Raw genomic sequence first — 15,058 nt, forward strand, 5'->3', positions numbered from 1 at the left:
GCCAGGCCTTCTCACCCAACATCAGTGCCTGACTTTACAAATGTGCTTCTGGAAGAATGGACAAACATTCCCATAAACACACTCCTAAACCTTGTGGACAGCCTTCCCAGAAGAGTTGAAGCCATTATAGCTTCAAAAGGATGGACCAACTTAATATTGAACCCTACAGACGAAGACTGGGATGCCATTAAAGGCAGGCGTCCCAATACTTTTGACAATATAATGTGTGTGTGTGTGTGTGTGTGTGTGTGTGTGTGTGTGTGTGTGTGTGTGTGTGTGTGTGTATGCGCATATATCACATATGCACACACACACCCCTCCAAATTGGGACCAACTAGCAATTTTCCCTCCCCGGTGTCATGTGACTCAGTGTTACAAGGTCTCAGGTGTGAATGGGGAGCAGGTGTGTTAAATTTGGTGTTATCGCTCTCACTCTCTCATACTGGTCACTGGAAGTTCAACATGTGCAGTGATGCAGGGTACTGTGTAATTTTAAAGGGGTCCAGTGATGCAGGGGGCTGTGTAATGTAAAGAGGTCCAGAGGTGCAGGGTGCTGTGAGATGTAAAGGGGTCCAGTGATACAGGGTACTGTGTAATTTTAAAGGGGTCCAGTGATGCAGAGGGCTGTGTAATGTAAAGGGGTCCAGTGATGCAGGGTGCTGTGCAATGTAAAGTGGTCCAGAGGTGCAGTTGTGGAGAGGGGTACACAGTAGTAACAAAAAGATATTGAAGGATGCAGAGGGCACAGTGGGGTGTTTTTACATTTTAACGTGGGGGGGGGTGCCAGATATTGGATCCGCCCCGGGTGCCAAATGCTCTAGATACGCCCCTGGTCCGGGGGACCTATGGCCGGGGAGCACCGAATTTTCAAAGCCGGACACCCCTTCCATAGACTCCCATGTTAAATGGTCATTTCTCCTGTGATTTTGGGGACCCGGTACCAGCCTGTCATGGGTCCCCCAGACCCGGAACTTGGCACACACATAGCCCCATTTCTTCTCTACAAGTGTGCAAAGTTGTTTGTCTGGGGGACCTACAGCTGGGGAGCACCAATTTTTCAAAGTTGGGCAGCCCTTCCATAGCATCACATGTTAAACGTCAGTCTACTCATGGGCACAGTGAGGCATGGACACAGTGAGGCATGGACACAGTGAGACACAGTGAGGCAAAGTGAGGCATGCAGATGGACACCCTAGGCTTATACTCGAGTCAATACGTTTTCCAATTTTTTTGTGGTAAAATTAGGTGCCTCGGCTTATACTCGGGTCGGCTTATACTCGAGTATATATGGTATAATATATATACAGTGATGAAAATAAGTATTTGAACACCCTGCTATTTTGCAAGTTCTCCCATTTGGAAATCATGGAGGGGTCTGAAATTGTTATCGTAGGTGCATGTCCACTGTGAGAGACATAATCCAAAAAAAAAATCCAGAAATCACAATGTATGATTTTTTTAACTATTTATTTGTATGATACAGCTGCAAATAAGTATTTGAACACCTGAGAAAATCAATGTTAATATTTGGTACAGTAGCCTTTGTTTGCAATTACAGAGGTCAAACGTTTCTTGTAGTTTTTCACCAGGTTTGCACACACTGGAGGAGGGATTTTGGCCCACTCCTCCACACAGATCTTCTCTAGATCAATCAGGTTTCTGGGCTGTCGCTGAGAAACACAGAGTTTGAGCTCCCTCCAAAGATTCTCTATTGGGTTTAGGTCTGGAGACTGGCTAGGCCACGGCAGAACCTTGATATGCTTCTTACAGAGCCACTCCTTGGTTATCCTGGCTGTGTGCTTCGGGTTATTGTCATGTTGGAAGACCCAGCCTCGACCCATCTTCAAAGCTCTAACTGAGGGAAGGAGGTTGTTGCCCAAAATCTCGCAATACATGGCCCCGGTCATCCTCTCCTTAATACAGTGCAGTCGCCCTGTCCCATGTGCAGAAAAACACCCCCAAAGCATGATGCTACCACCCCATGCTTCACAGTAGGGATGGTGTTCTTGGGATGGTACTCATCATTCTTCTTCCTCCAAACACGGTTAGTGGAATTATGACCAAAAAGTTCTATTTTGGTCTCATCTGACCACATGACTTTCTCCCATGACTCCTCTGGATCATCCAAATGGTCATTGGCAAACTTAAGACGGGCCTTGACATGTGCTGGTTTAAGCAGGGGAACCTTCCGTGCCATGCATGATTTCAAACCAGGACGTCTTAGTGTATTACCAACAGTAACCTTGGAAATGGTGGTCCCAGCTCTTTTCAGGTCATTGACCAGCTCCTCCCGTGTAGTCCTGGGCTGATTTCTCACCCTTCTTAGGATCATTGAGACCCCACGAGGTGAGATTTTGCATGGAGCCCCAGTCCGAGGGAGATTGACAGTCATGTTTAGCTTCTTCCATTTTCTAATGATTGCTCCAACAGTGGACCTTTTTTCACCAAGCTGCTTGGCAATTTCCCCGTAGCCCTTTCCAGCCTTGTGGAGGTGTACAATTTTGTCTCTAGTGTCTTTGGACAGCTCATTGGTCTTGGCCATGTTAGTAGTTGGATTCTTACTGATTGTATGGGGTGGACAGGTGTCTTTATGCAGCTAATGACCTCAAACAGGTGCATCTAATTTAGGATAATAAATGGAGTGGAGGTGGACATTTTAAAGGCAGACTAACAGGTCTTTGAGGGTCAGAATTCTAGCTGATAGACAGGTGTTCAAATACTTATTTGCAGCTGTATCATACAAATAAATAGTTAAAAAAATCATAAATTGTGATTTCTGGATTTTTTTTTTTTTGATTATGTCTCTCACAGTGGACATGCACCTACGATAACAATTTCAGACCCCTCCATGATTTCCAAGTGGGAGAACTTGCAAAATAGCAGGGTGTTCAAATACTTATTTTCCTCACTGTATCACACACACAGCATCTTGAACAGCACGGAGTACACCTTTCTTTGAACACGCAGTTATCATCTAGGGTTGGGCTGATGCATACATTGTTAAAGAGGAGAACAACCCATTCAATGGCATACTGTATTTGTGAAAAATGCTTTATCCATTTTTTGAAAGGTCACATCACATGCAGTTTAGAACAACTAGGGTTGATTTACTAAAACTGGAGAGTGCAAAAATAGGATTTTTTGTACTCACCGTAAAATCCTTTTCTCTGAAGTCCATGGACGGACACAGCTCCTTAAATCTTGACAAGTGGGTTATGTTCCCTGTTTACAGGAGAGGACTAGGCAGAAACATGTTAAATAGTTAAATACATGTTACATTAACAGAGTTGAACAGCCCCGCCCAGGGGGCGGTCCCTCCAGACATAACCCTCCTCACTGCAGCTTGCAGCCTCAGTTCGTAACAAGCAGTACAAACCTAAAAAGGAGGGGTGGGAGCTGTGTCCGTCCATGGACTTCAGAGAAAAGGATTTTACGGTGAGTACAAAAAATCCTATTTTCTCTTATCGTCCATGGACGGACACAGCTCCTTAAATCTTGACAAGTGGGACGTCCCCAAGCAGTGTCAAAAAACGAGGGGTGGGAAATATATCAGTAAAAACAATTTTAACTTCACCCCAAAACAAGCAGAGCTCCTCAACGGAGGAGGTGCAACTTTAAACAGCCGCCGGCAAAAACTAGCGGCTGAAAAAAACATCATAAGATGCACTCACAGCAACCATGTAAATTCTGGAAAAAGCGTGAACGGACGAGCAAATCGCCGCCTCGCACACCTGTGAGACCGACGCATGATGTCGGGAAAAAAAAAAAAACCCAGGAAGCACCAATTGCCCTGGTCGAAAGTGCCGTGACCGGAAAGGGGGGCCCGCCCTTGAGAGCATAGGCCTGTATGACGGCCTGCCCGATCCACCGAGAAATGGTGGTCGACGAGACCGCCAGGCCCTTTTGTGGACCAGACACCGACACAAAAGAGAGTCAGAAGCTCCGAAATGGAGCCGTAGTAGGCTGGTATACCCGCAAAGCGCGTACCACGCCTAAAGTATGAAAGGCCGAAACCTCCTTCGGAAGAAGGGAAGGTCGCGGGTGCACCATCACCTAATCCTTATGGGGGATCAAGCATGGCGGCTTGCAAGACAAGACCGCCAACTCAGAAACCCCTCTAACAGAGGTAAAGGCCACTAAAGGGGCCACCTTCTGAGATAGTGTCAAGAGAAAATCTCTCTGATGTTTCCAAAAGGAAGGTTCCTGAAGAACCGAGAGCACCAGTCAAAACTCATGGGGGAAGAGATGGGCCAAGAGGGGAAAGTATATGACAAACCCCTTGCACACAAAAAAAGGGGACCCACCAGGGAACGGGCCGCAAAAAGGCCACTAAAAACACAGCCAAGGCTGAAATCTGCCCCCAAACGGTGCTTTAAGCAATTTTTAGATCCAATCCAAGCTTTAAAAACAGCAGGACCCTGGACATTGAAAGTACGCCCGTGGACGTCACTCCATCCCTTCGCACCAAGAGAGGTGCGACGGTAGATCCTCCGGAAGAAGACTACGGTGCCCTGTTGAGATGACCGAGTCAGACAGACCCTGGTCACCTAAAGTCTGGCTTCCAATAACCATGTTAAGCAAGTCAGTGACTGTACAACAGGAGGAAGTATGGGACCTTGAGACAGGAACCTCCTGCCCTGGCAATCGCCAGGGTGCCTCCGCTACCAGGCGCCCGATATCAGCGTACCAAGGACGCCGAGATTAATCTGGAGCGATTAGAATCATCGGGATCTCCTCAGCATCCACTCTGTGGAGCGGCCGAGGAAGCAACTACCATGGAGGAATGGCAAAAAATCACCGATACAGACAACACAGGGCCACCAGCGCGACTGACGCGTCTGTACAAGATCACTAGACCTGGCCACTAACTGACACCCTTGCGGCGGAGACAAGCTGCCAGGAGATCCATGCCATGTGAGGCTCACCTCCTGCAAGGGAGCCGAAACACCCCAAGCACAAAGACCAGTCGCCCTGGTCCAGCATCTGGCGACTCCAGTAGTCTGCCTGCCGGCATACCTGATGGTAGACTGAAGCCACGGCCGTGGCGTTGTCCGGCTGAAACCAGATTGGTCGACCACAAGGAGAAGCATAGCCTGATCGCCTAAAATAGTAGGACAATGAACAGTAGACAGCACCTGGTATTCCCAGGCGGTCTTCCACCAGGCACTAGCCAGGCCCGACCCTGGGTAGCTACCGAGACCAGACACATTCAAGGAGGTGTGGTCATAGGTCCACGCAAGTCCAGCGACTCAGGGCCGACTGGACCCCCCAGTTTTGTGAACCTCCAGGTTCACAACCCGTGAGCTGGCATTCGTCGTAAACACCGACCACTGGAAGGAAGGAACAACTTCCCGGACCGAAGAGTCGGGAATCTCTGTCACCAACTCAGAGAGACTCTGACTAGGTGGCGCACAGGAATCTAATGATTTCAGAGACAAGAGATTTTTACCACCTGGACAGTAGTTCCACTGGAAAACCAGGGTGTGGAACTGGGCATACAGTACCACCTTGAAGGAGGCTACCCACAGACCCTGAACCAGCAGGCGCCCGGAGAGAAGACCGATTGCGTGATGCCAATACCTTCTCCGCAGACTGAAGAGTCTGCAATTTCTCCAGGGGAAGAAGGACCTTTGCCACTGAGGAGTCTGGATCAACACTAGATACTCCTACGCTGAGTCGGAACCTAGCATGCCCATAATTTGAACCCTGGGTCGCACACATGTAGGGCAGGCTTGCTGCCACTGAGCTACACTTTCTGGCCTAAACGTTTAACATCCACCCGAATCTTCGGAGGGTCTGAATGGGAATAACCCATCCACTAGGTCGGAGACAGAAGCTGCTCTCAGAAGAAAGTCGTCAAAGTAGCCAATGAGGCAAAGCCTCGCTGTCCCAACAAAATTCAAATAAGTGCGAGCTCCTAGCTGAAAACCCATGGTGCTGACGCCAGATCAAAAGGGAGGGCCACAGGCTGACAGAGACCCTTCTCTCATCACGAAGCACAGAAAAAAACTGTGACATGTGCAAAACGGGACATGCATGTATGCGTCCCTGATGTCAGGACATCCCCCGGATGAAGCGCAGCTACCACCGAACAAATGGATTCCATGCGGAACTACCCGACGTTCACAAAGGTATTTAGGGCCTGAGGCCCATAGAAAACCCCAAAACTCTCGTCCTGCAGGAAAGGTAAAATTACCTTGCAGCTTAGCAAATCCCACACTGCCCAAGGCAGACCGACGTGCCGGGAGGGGAAGACACAAGGACAGAACTTTGTTCTGTGGATAGGAGGAAACCCTATCTAGTACTCCGAAGAGACCACCTCGCAGACCCACTAGTCGGAGAGCAGGGAGGTTTCACTGAATTGTGAACCTGCAAGCCGCCCCTCCCACCTAGAGACAGGGAGGGAAGGCTATATACATTGGCAGGATTTGGGTGCCGGCGTGATCGGCTTATGCACCCAGGGACAGATTAGTCCCCCAGCTGGGCCTTTGACGGCCTGGGAGGGTTGCCCCTAAATAATACACACACATAGTGTGTATGTACATTATGTAGGTGTATGCACACATGTCTTTGGAGGAAACCGGAGTACCCGGAGGAAACCCACACAGACACAGGGAGCGACAATGCAAGCTCCAGGCAGATTGGCGTCAGTGTGCAGATTCGAACCAATGACTCTTTTGCTGCCAAGTAATGGAGTTAAGCACTACACCACCGTGTGCATAAAACCATTCTGAAACAGACGCCCTGGATAACAAGGGCGCAGCATTCAATGAAGCATCACAGACCTATATGAGATGAGGCCCTGGACCAGCTGGTCCGCTAGGCTAATAACCTCAGGAGAGAGTCGGTGCTCCTCCACTGTCTGGTGCAAAATGCTCACTCTGTGAGTTGTATACAGCACTAGGGGTCAGGACTACTCCAAGATGGCCGCCGAGCGTTCAGAACGCGGCCACAGGAAAAAGGCCAGCACAATGTAAGCTGCGCCATAGCGTGGCTACGACAAAATGGGCGCCAATGGGAGTTTTCAATGTAATTGAAAAATCTCCCAAAAAATAGCGCCAGCGACCACTGAGACCCCAGTGTAGTGGCCACAATAGGCCGCAAGCCAGACCCCAGCATGGTAAACATGGAACGGGTCAGTACTTCGGATCTTCTATCAGTCAGATCCATACAAGTAGGGGTTCCCGCCCGGCGGTGAGGGACTACAAAAGCCCTCAGTGGCTTTTCTCATTCCGCATCTCAGAAATTATCAAAGAAGGGCACAGAAGGAAAAACCTACACAGCGGTCTGATGTGTGATCCAAAAAAGACCGAGCCCTCAGCGGAAACCCAGCTGCACTATGCAGCTTAGGAGAGTCCCTTGCAGCAGTAAAAAGCGCACCCATAAATGCCTTATTCTGCCTTTTTTTTTTTTTTTTTTTTTTTTTTTTTAACTAGGTACCTAGTCCATGGCTCCATAACAGAGCATTCCCCAGGGGATAACGGGGGAAGGGGGCACTCTTTTACCGCCCGCCCGCAGTCCACCCCCACCCTGGCACAAACTGTGTCCAGGACTAACAATAAAAACTCTGTGGGAATCACAGGTGCCAACACCTGCTGCCACCACTAGCATGTGGGGAAGGACCCAGATACTGACTCCAATATTTACATATAGTGTGTAATATAATATGCACACCTGTCCATACAAATAGACAAAAGCTCCTAGAGCCCTATTCAGGGCCTCTCACCCACTTGCTGCGCTGACCAGGTGTAACCAGGGGACTCCCTCAGGAGGAGACTGCACAGCGCTGCCTGTGAGGAAAAGAACCGTGAGGTAACTTTTGCAGGGACCTGTGTTTAAACAGGAAAAGCCTCATAGGGCTGTTTTATTTAAGGACAAGTCACAGATACAGCATAAAAAGCAAAACCGTTACAGGTGTCACCAATCAGTCAGCGTCTGCTGAAGTATAATCATAAACATCTGTGCTCATCACAGGGCTTTTTACCTCACAGGAAAGCCCAATACAAAAAAGAAAAAACACAGGCCAGATAACACAGTCCCCTCAGGAAGGCCCCCTCCCCCCTGACAGCGGCAATGTTAGCAATGCAGCAAGGGAAAGGAGCAGGGAAGTAAGGGGAAGGGACCCCCGAACCCCAGGAATGCCCAGCCGTACCAACCCACCGAAGCAGGAGGGACTGTACTTACCCGTCCGAGCGAGGACTCGCTGACGCATTCCTGACAGACCTACAACCGCAATGGAGGTAGCTGTCGGCCCGGTCCACTGTGATTGAGGCAACACCACAGCTCAGTCATATGTGGACCTCGGAGCAAAGCTCACCGGCCACCTCAGGAGTCATGAGGTATGGCGTGGCAGACCAAGCCTCTTTGCAAAGGTGTGCCCACGCTTGCTGGTCGGACTGAGTAGACTACAAGGATCTATAATATCCAGCCTGTCTCTCAGCCAACAGTTGAAAGAAGATTCTTCAAGAAAAAGTAAAGTAAAATAAAATAAAATTTCTCCTCAGGGCGCTGGGCCCAAAGGGAGCCATACGTCCTTCTCCTTTGCTAGGCAGAACGAAACTGAGGCTGCAAGCTGCAGTGAGGAGGGTTATGTCTGGAGGGACCGCCCCCTGGGCGGGGCTGTTCAACTCTGTTAATGTAACATGTATTTAACTATTTAACATGTTTCTGCCTAGTCCTCTCCTGTAAACAGGGAACATAACCCACTTGTCAAGATTTAAGGAGCTGTGTCCGTCCATGGACGATAAGAGAAATCTGGTGCAGCTCTGCATAGAAACCAATCAGCTTCCAGTTTTCTTTGTCAAAGCTTAATTGAACAAGCTGAAGTTAGAAGCCGATTGGCTACCATGCACAGCTGCACCAGATTTTGCACTCTCCAGTTTTAGTAAATGTACCCCACTGTGTCAGAGTATTTCACAAAAAAAGGAAGAGAGCGGGAATTTTAATTCTGACATTTCTAATAATAGATGTGTGAACCGTAGACTACATTATAACTTGTATTTAGCTTCCTGTATCAGCAGCAAACCATGTTCTGTTTTGTATAATAAGCACGCTGTATAGCCGTACCTTTGTGGTTTAAACGTCAATATTCTCCTAATTTAACCACCATTACATATGACATGATAGACATGATAGAAATATGTGACAAAACTGAGCTGGTATTTGACTATCAGCAAAAAGCTGGAAAATCCCTTCAGCTGGGAAGTAATGGCCAGCAACGCCCCTCCCTCAGATACTTCCCCCTAAACTCACAACTGTCAGCAAAAAGAAACAATCTTCAAACTCATTACAAACTTACCAGTTTGGAGGCCAGTGTGTCAAACCTCAATCACTACAACCGAGTTCAGAGCCCCGACACTTTTCATTTTAAAAAGGGCAAAGATGGATTTGAGGTGACTGGGCTTTGCCGCTATACCACAAAGGGATTCCCATTTTCTGAAAGCTTCAGGCTGGGTTCACACTGCCGCATGGAGCGCCTCACAGCAGGGGTCCGGTGCGTCCCGGTTCACTGCTTCAGGTCCGATTTCGGTCCAAATTTTGGACTGAATTCGGACCTGAAATGGACTATAATGCCGCGTACACACCATCACTTTATGTGATGAAAAAAAACGACATTTTTTGTGAAGTAAAAAACAACGTTTTTGAAACTTAAATTTTCAAAAACGACGTTGCCTACACACCATAGTTTTTTTACAATGCTCTAGCAAAGCGCGGTTACGTTCAGCACTTTTTTCCATTGAAGCTTGCTTCACAACTAGCTTCTGAGCATGCGCAGGTTTAAAAACGTCGTTTTAAACTTTGTTTTTGCCACACACAGTGATTTTTTGTGAAACAAAAAAACGACGTTTTGAAAAACGAGACAAAAAATTGAAGCATGCTTCAAATTTTTTTTGTCGTTTTTCACAAGACATAAAACAACGTTTTCCCCCACACACGGTCATTTAAATTGACGTTTTTAAAAATGTCGTTTTTTTTCATCACATAAAGTGATGGTGTGTACGCGGCATAAGACACACAGAACTCCCATGCAATTTGCATGGGAGCCGCTCCGTAGAGAGGTGTGAACCGGCTTCATTAAGAGCCCCTCACAATCTCCTGACAAATACGAATTGGATGTGGGGAAACCCTCATCCAATTCACAATAGTGTGAACCCAGCCTAAAAGTGTATCTCTCTTTTCTTTTTATGCTTTTGATAGAGAAGGGGAATTTTAGAACCTTTTCCGATTCTCTGTGCCCCATTGCAGAGATTTACCTTCACTTCCTTTTGGAAAGAAAACAGGAAGACCCCTTTCACACTGAGGTGATTTTCAGGCGCTTTAGCGCTTGAAATAGCCTCTAAATGGCGACTAAAAACCGCCTTCCATTAATTTTTGTGTGTTTTTTCACACTGAGGCAGTGCACTTGTGGGACGTTAGGAAAAGTCCTGCAAGCAGCATCTTTGGGGCAATTTGTGTATATTTGTGTATACTGCGCTCCCAAAACACCATTGAAATTAATAGGCAGCGCTTCTAAAACAACTGAGGAGAGCTTTTTGGAAGCGCCGCAACACAGGCGTTTTTAACCTCTTTTTTGGGGTTAAAAGCCCCCCGCTAGTGGCGGAAAAGCTTCACTAAAGCACTGCTAAAATGAGCGGCGCTTTACTGCTAACGGTCGGCGCTTTCAGTGTGAAAGGGGTCCAAGAGGAAATACCTCCAAAGTGATAGGAAAACCCTATCAGGCAGCGGTCACTGTATCAGGTGTCGCAAGTGGAAGATTTCACCTCACTGAAGCCGGACATAAATGTAGCAAATTTCTTCACTCCGTTCCCCCCCATCAAGACACAGTACTGATGTGGGAGTCCCTCCTACCGGGCCATTGTCTTCTCCTGGCGGGGGCGGGGAAGTACGGGGGAAGCTGGGAGAACACAGTGATCACTAGTGGCTATAGAAGCCGCTAGCGATAATCGCAAGAGAGTCTATTAGGCTGGTTGTACACAAGTTGATCGATCAATAAAAAGAACTTTCATTAATGGCTGCAAGCACGGATCTATGTATTCTGACAGTGAAGAGTCGCACTGTCACTATAGTGTTCCGGCGGGGAGAGGGGTGTGGGGGGGAGGGGTTCTTCCGTCCACATTGCTTATGTGGATGAGGAAATCTGAACCGGCCGAGGTTTGAATCGTGTATGGCTGGCCTTAGGCTAGTAAACGGCCAGATTCACAGAAGAAATACGCCGGAGTATCTACTGATACTCCGGCGTATTTTCAAATTTGCCGCGTTGTATCTTTAGTTTGAATCCTCCAACCAAGATACGACGGCTTTTGGCTTCGATCCGACACCTTCGGATCGTAGGTGTAATACTTCGGCGCCCGCTGGGTGGAGTTCGCGTCGTTTTCCGCGTCGGGTATGCTAGTTAGCTTTTTACGGCGATTCACTAAAGGTACGCGCGGCCGTCGCATTCGCTTACGTCGTCGCTAGTCGGCTTTTCCCGGCGTATAGTTAAAGCTGCTATTTCTTGGCCTATCTTTAGACTTGCCATGTTAAAGTATGGCCGTCGTTCCCGCATCAAATTTTTTTTTTTTTTTTGCGTAAGTCGTCCGTGAATAGGAAAGGACATAACTCGCGTCGACGTTCAAAAAATCACGTCGGTGCGACGTCATTTCGCGCAAAGCACGGCGGGAAATTTCAAAACGGAGCATGCACAGTTCAAGCGGCGCAGGGACGTGCTTCATTTAAATGAATCACGCCCCCTACCCGCCCAATTTCAAATACGCCGCCAGAAAAACACTACGCCGCCGTATCTTACAGCGCAAAATCGCTGTGGATTCGAAATTCCGCCAGGTAAAATTCCGCCAGGTAAGATAGCGTATCACTGAGGAATGGAGGAATCCCCCCACCGGGACACTATAGTGACAGTGCGACGCTCTACTGTCAGAATGCATAGATCTGTGTGCTTGCAGCCATTGATCGATGAATGTTTTTTAGCATGAACATTTGTCAGAAGTCGATCTAATGACTTCTGTGGATCAGGGAGGGCCACACACAGATCAAAAACAAACACCCCAGCCCCCTCCCCCAATCCTTGCTGTACTTTCCTCTGTTAGTGACTCTTAAGAAAGATTTTGGAATGATTGTGCAGAATTGCATAGATCAGAAAAGTTCAGACAGTTACGTGAAAAAAAAAAGAAAAAAGGATTTGAAATATTCGAAATCTACGTGACAGAACATGAAGAACCCAGTAGACATAATCAGGCAGTCAAAATATACTGCAAGATCTTTAATTCCGTATCACATACAGTACATTCCTCTCACATTCCTCAATGACCTGAAAATAAAGAACGAGGCAACAAAACAAAAAGAAACCTTTTAAATCATTAAAACTCCATTAAATGTTTTAAAAATATTACTAAAGAAGCTTTATGTCAGAACCCAATACATTGTAAAATAACTAGAGAGGGCAGATTTTACCTGAGAGAGCAATCAGCGGCACAAAGGACAATTTACAATGATTGCAAGTATCATCCGTTATATATATATTTTAACGAAACTTACACTTTGAAGTTGAACTCCAGTATTGTATACTTACAGTGCAAGTATGCATTACTCCTACCTGAAAGGTCTCTGGGAAAATGGAGATCGCTGTAGTAGTCTGCGCTACTACAATGTTAGCCGCGGTCTTCTGTGTCCTGCTCAGGGTCTATGCAAGTGGCTGCCTCACTGTACATAGACCAACAGAGGTTGCTCCCTCAGCACTACATCCATTCATAGAATACCTTGTATTTTTTTCCGCAAATACAAGGTCTTTTCTGATTGGATGAGGCGATGATTGGGCACTCACCAACCCTCCTCTCTACTTTTCCTATGAGACGGTGGAAGTGCAGAGTGTGCGACCCCCTGTGGTCAGTGTGCATTGGGGCAACTGCTTGCATAGAACCGGAGCAGGACCCGGGAGATTGCAGTTATCACTGTAGTAACACAGACTACTATAAGGATTTCCAGCTTCCCTAGCAGTGTGGGTAATGCATATTTACGTTGTTCCGAGCTGGACCAATATAAGTATACAAGCAAGTCCTGGAGTTCACATTTAAAGCGACTTCAGGTCGCTTAACCAGCCAGCCAGCTCCAGAAGAATTGGCTGCTCAATGACCGGGCCATTTTTTGCAATTCGCTTTAACTGTCAATTGCGCAGTCGTGTGACGTTGTACTCAAACCAAATTGACATCCCTTTTTCCCCACAAATAGAGCTTTCTTTTGGTGGTATTTGATCATATCTGCGATTTTTTTTTTTTTGTGCTATAAAGCAAAAAAACGAAGGAGCGACAATAAAAAAAAAAAAAAAAAAAAAAAAAAAACAAAAAGCACAATATTACATATACCCACATTTTTATTTATTTTTTAAAAAAAGTGAATTTTTGTCCCAGTTTAGGCCGATATGTATTCTTCTATATATTTTTGGTAATTAAAAAAAAAAAATTGCAATAAGCGTATATTGATTGGTTTGCGCAAAAGTTAGAGGGCCAGATTCATAGAGAACTGCGGCGGCGTAACGTATCGTCTTTAAGTTACACCGCCGCAAGTTTTTAGCGCAAGTGCCTGATTCACCAAGCACTTGCGTGTAAACTTCCAGCGGTGTAACGTAAAGCCGTCCGGCGCAATCCCACTTAATTCAAATGGGGCTTGTACCATTTAAATTAGGCGCGCTCCCGCGCCGAACGTTCTGCGCATGCTCCGTTCGGAATTTTCCCACCGTGCTTTGCGCGAAATTACGGCGCCCCAACGTGTTTTTTGAACGGCGACGTGCGTAACGTAATTTCGTATTGCCGGATGTCTTACGCAAAAAATAAATTTAAATTCGACGCGGGAACGACGGCCATACTTTAACATGGAGGAGTAATTTTACCCCATGTAAATAGCACTCTTAACTGTACGACGCGAAAAACCGACGTAAGAGAATGCGACGAACGCGCGTACCTTTGTGGATCGCCGTAATCAGCTAATTTGCATACCCGACGCTGGAAAACGACACAAACTCCACCCAGCGGCCGCCGGAGAATTACACCTAAGATCCGAAGGCGTACGAAGCCGTACGCCTGACGGATCTTAGCCAAAAGCCGTCGGATCTTTGTTTGTGAATGACAAACAAATACGACGCGGCAAATTTGAAAGTACTCTGCTGATACTCCGGCGTACTTTTTCTTTGAATCTGGCCCAGAGTGCCTACAAAAGAGGGGATAGATTTATAGCATTTTTATTATTATTATTTTTTTTACTAGTAATGGTGACGATCTGCGATTTTTATCAGGACTGCAACATTATGGCGGACACGTCGGACACATTTGACACATTTTTGGGACCATTGGCATTTTTTACAGCGATCAGTGCTATAAAAATGCACTGATTACTGTAAAAAAAAGTCACTGGCAGGGAAGGGGTTAATTGTATTCCCTAGTGCGTTTCTACCTGTAGGGGGATGGGACTGACCTAGAGGAAATGACAGATCGCGATTTCTAGCCATTAGGAACTCACGATCTGTCTCTCCTCACAGAACAGAACAGGGATTTGTGCGTTCACAGACACACACACACACACACACACACACACACACACACCTGTTCTGCCTCTCGTGCCCATGATCGCTTGCAGCCGGCAGTCACCACGACTGCCTGTCACGAGCATGGGCACCCCCGTGATGCAGCGGCGGCGCGCACCTGCTATCCCGCTTAAAAGGGACCGACGTACAGCTACGACGGTTCGCGGGATCTCGCCGACCTGCCACAGTATAATGATGGCAGCTGGTCTGCAAGTGGTTAAAGTGGTCGTAAACCTCAGGAAAACATGTCAGAAGTGATTCATGCTTATATAAGAGGAACAAAGCAGCAGACAGAAAGGACTCTTGGTGCTCTCAATTGAGACAAGTACACACTGTGCTTTGTTCATATTTCATGTATATGAACAAAGCACATCCCTCTATAGTGTGTACTTGTCTCAATTGAGAGCACCAAGAGTCATTTCTGTCTGCCGCTTTGTTCCTCTTCTGACAAGTTTTCCTGACACCATGAGAAAAAAGGTGACGGGAGGG

General features: G+C 47.1%; 1 protein-coding gene across 2 annotated transcripts in view; it reads right to left on the bottom strand.

Annotated features, from left to right (window-relative positions):
- ARHGEF6 (Rac/Cdc42 guanine nucleotide exchange factor 6) overlaps window positions 1-15,058 on the bottom strand; it is a 174,133-nt gene that overhangs the window by 132,872 nt on the left and 26,203 nt on the right. The window lies entirely within an intron of this gene.

This window comes from Rana temporaria, chromosome 9 (genome assembly GCF_905171775.1).
Source record: "Rana temporaria chromosome 9, aRanTem1.1, whole genome shotgun sequence".
NCBI lineage: Eukaryota > Metazoa > Chordata > Amphibia > Anura > Ranidae > Rana > Rana temporaria.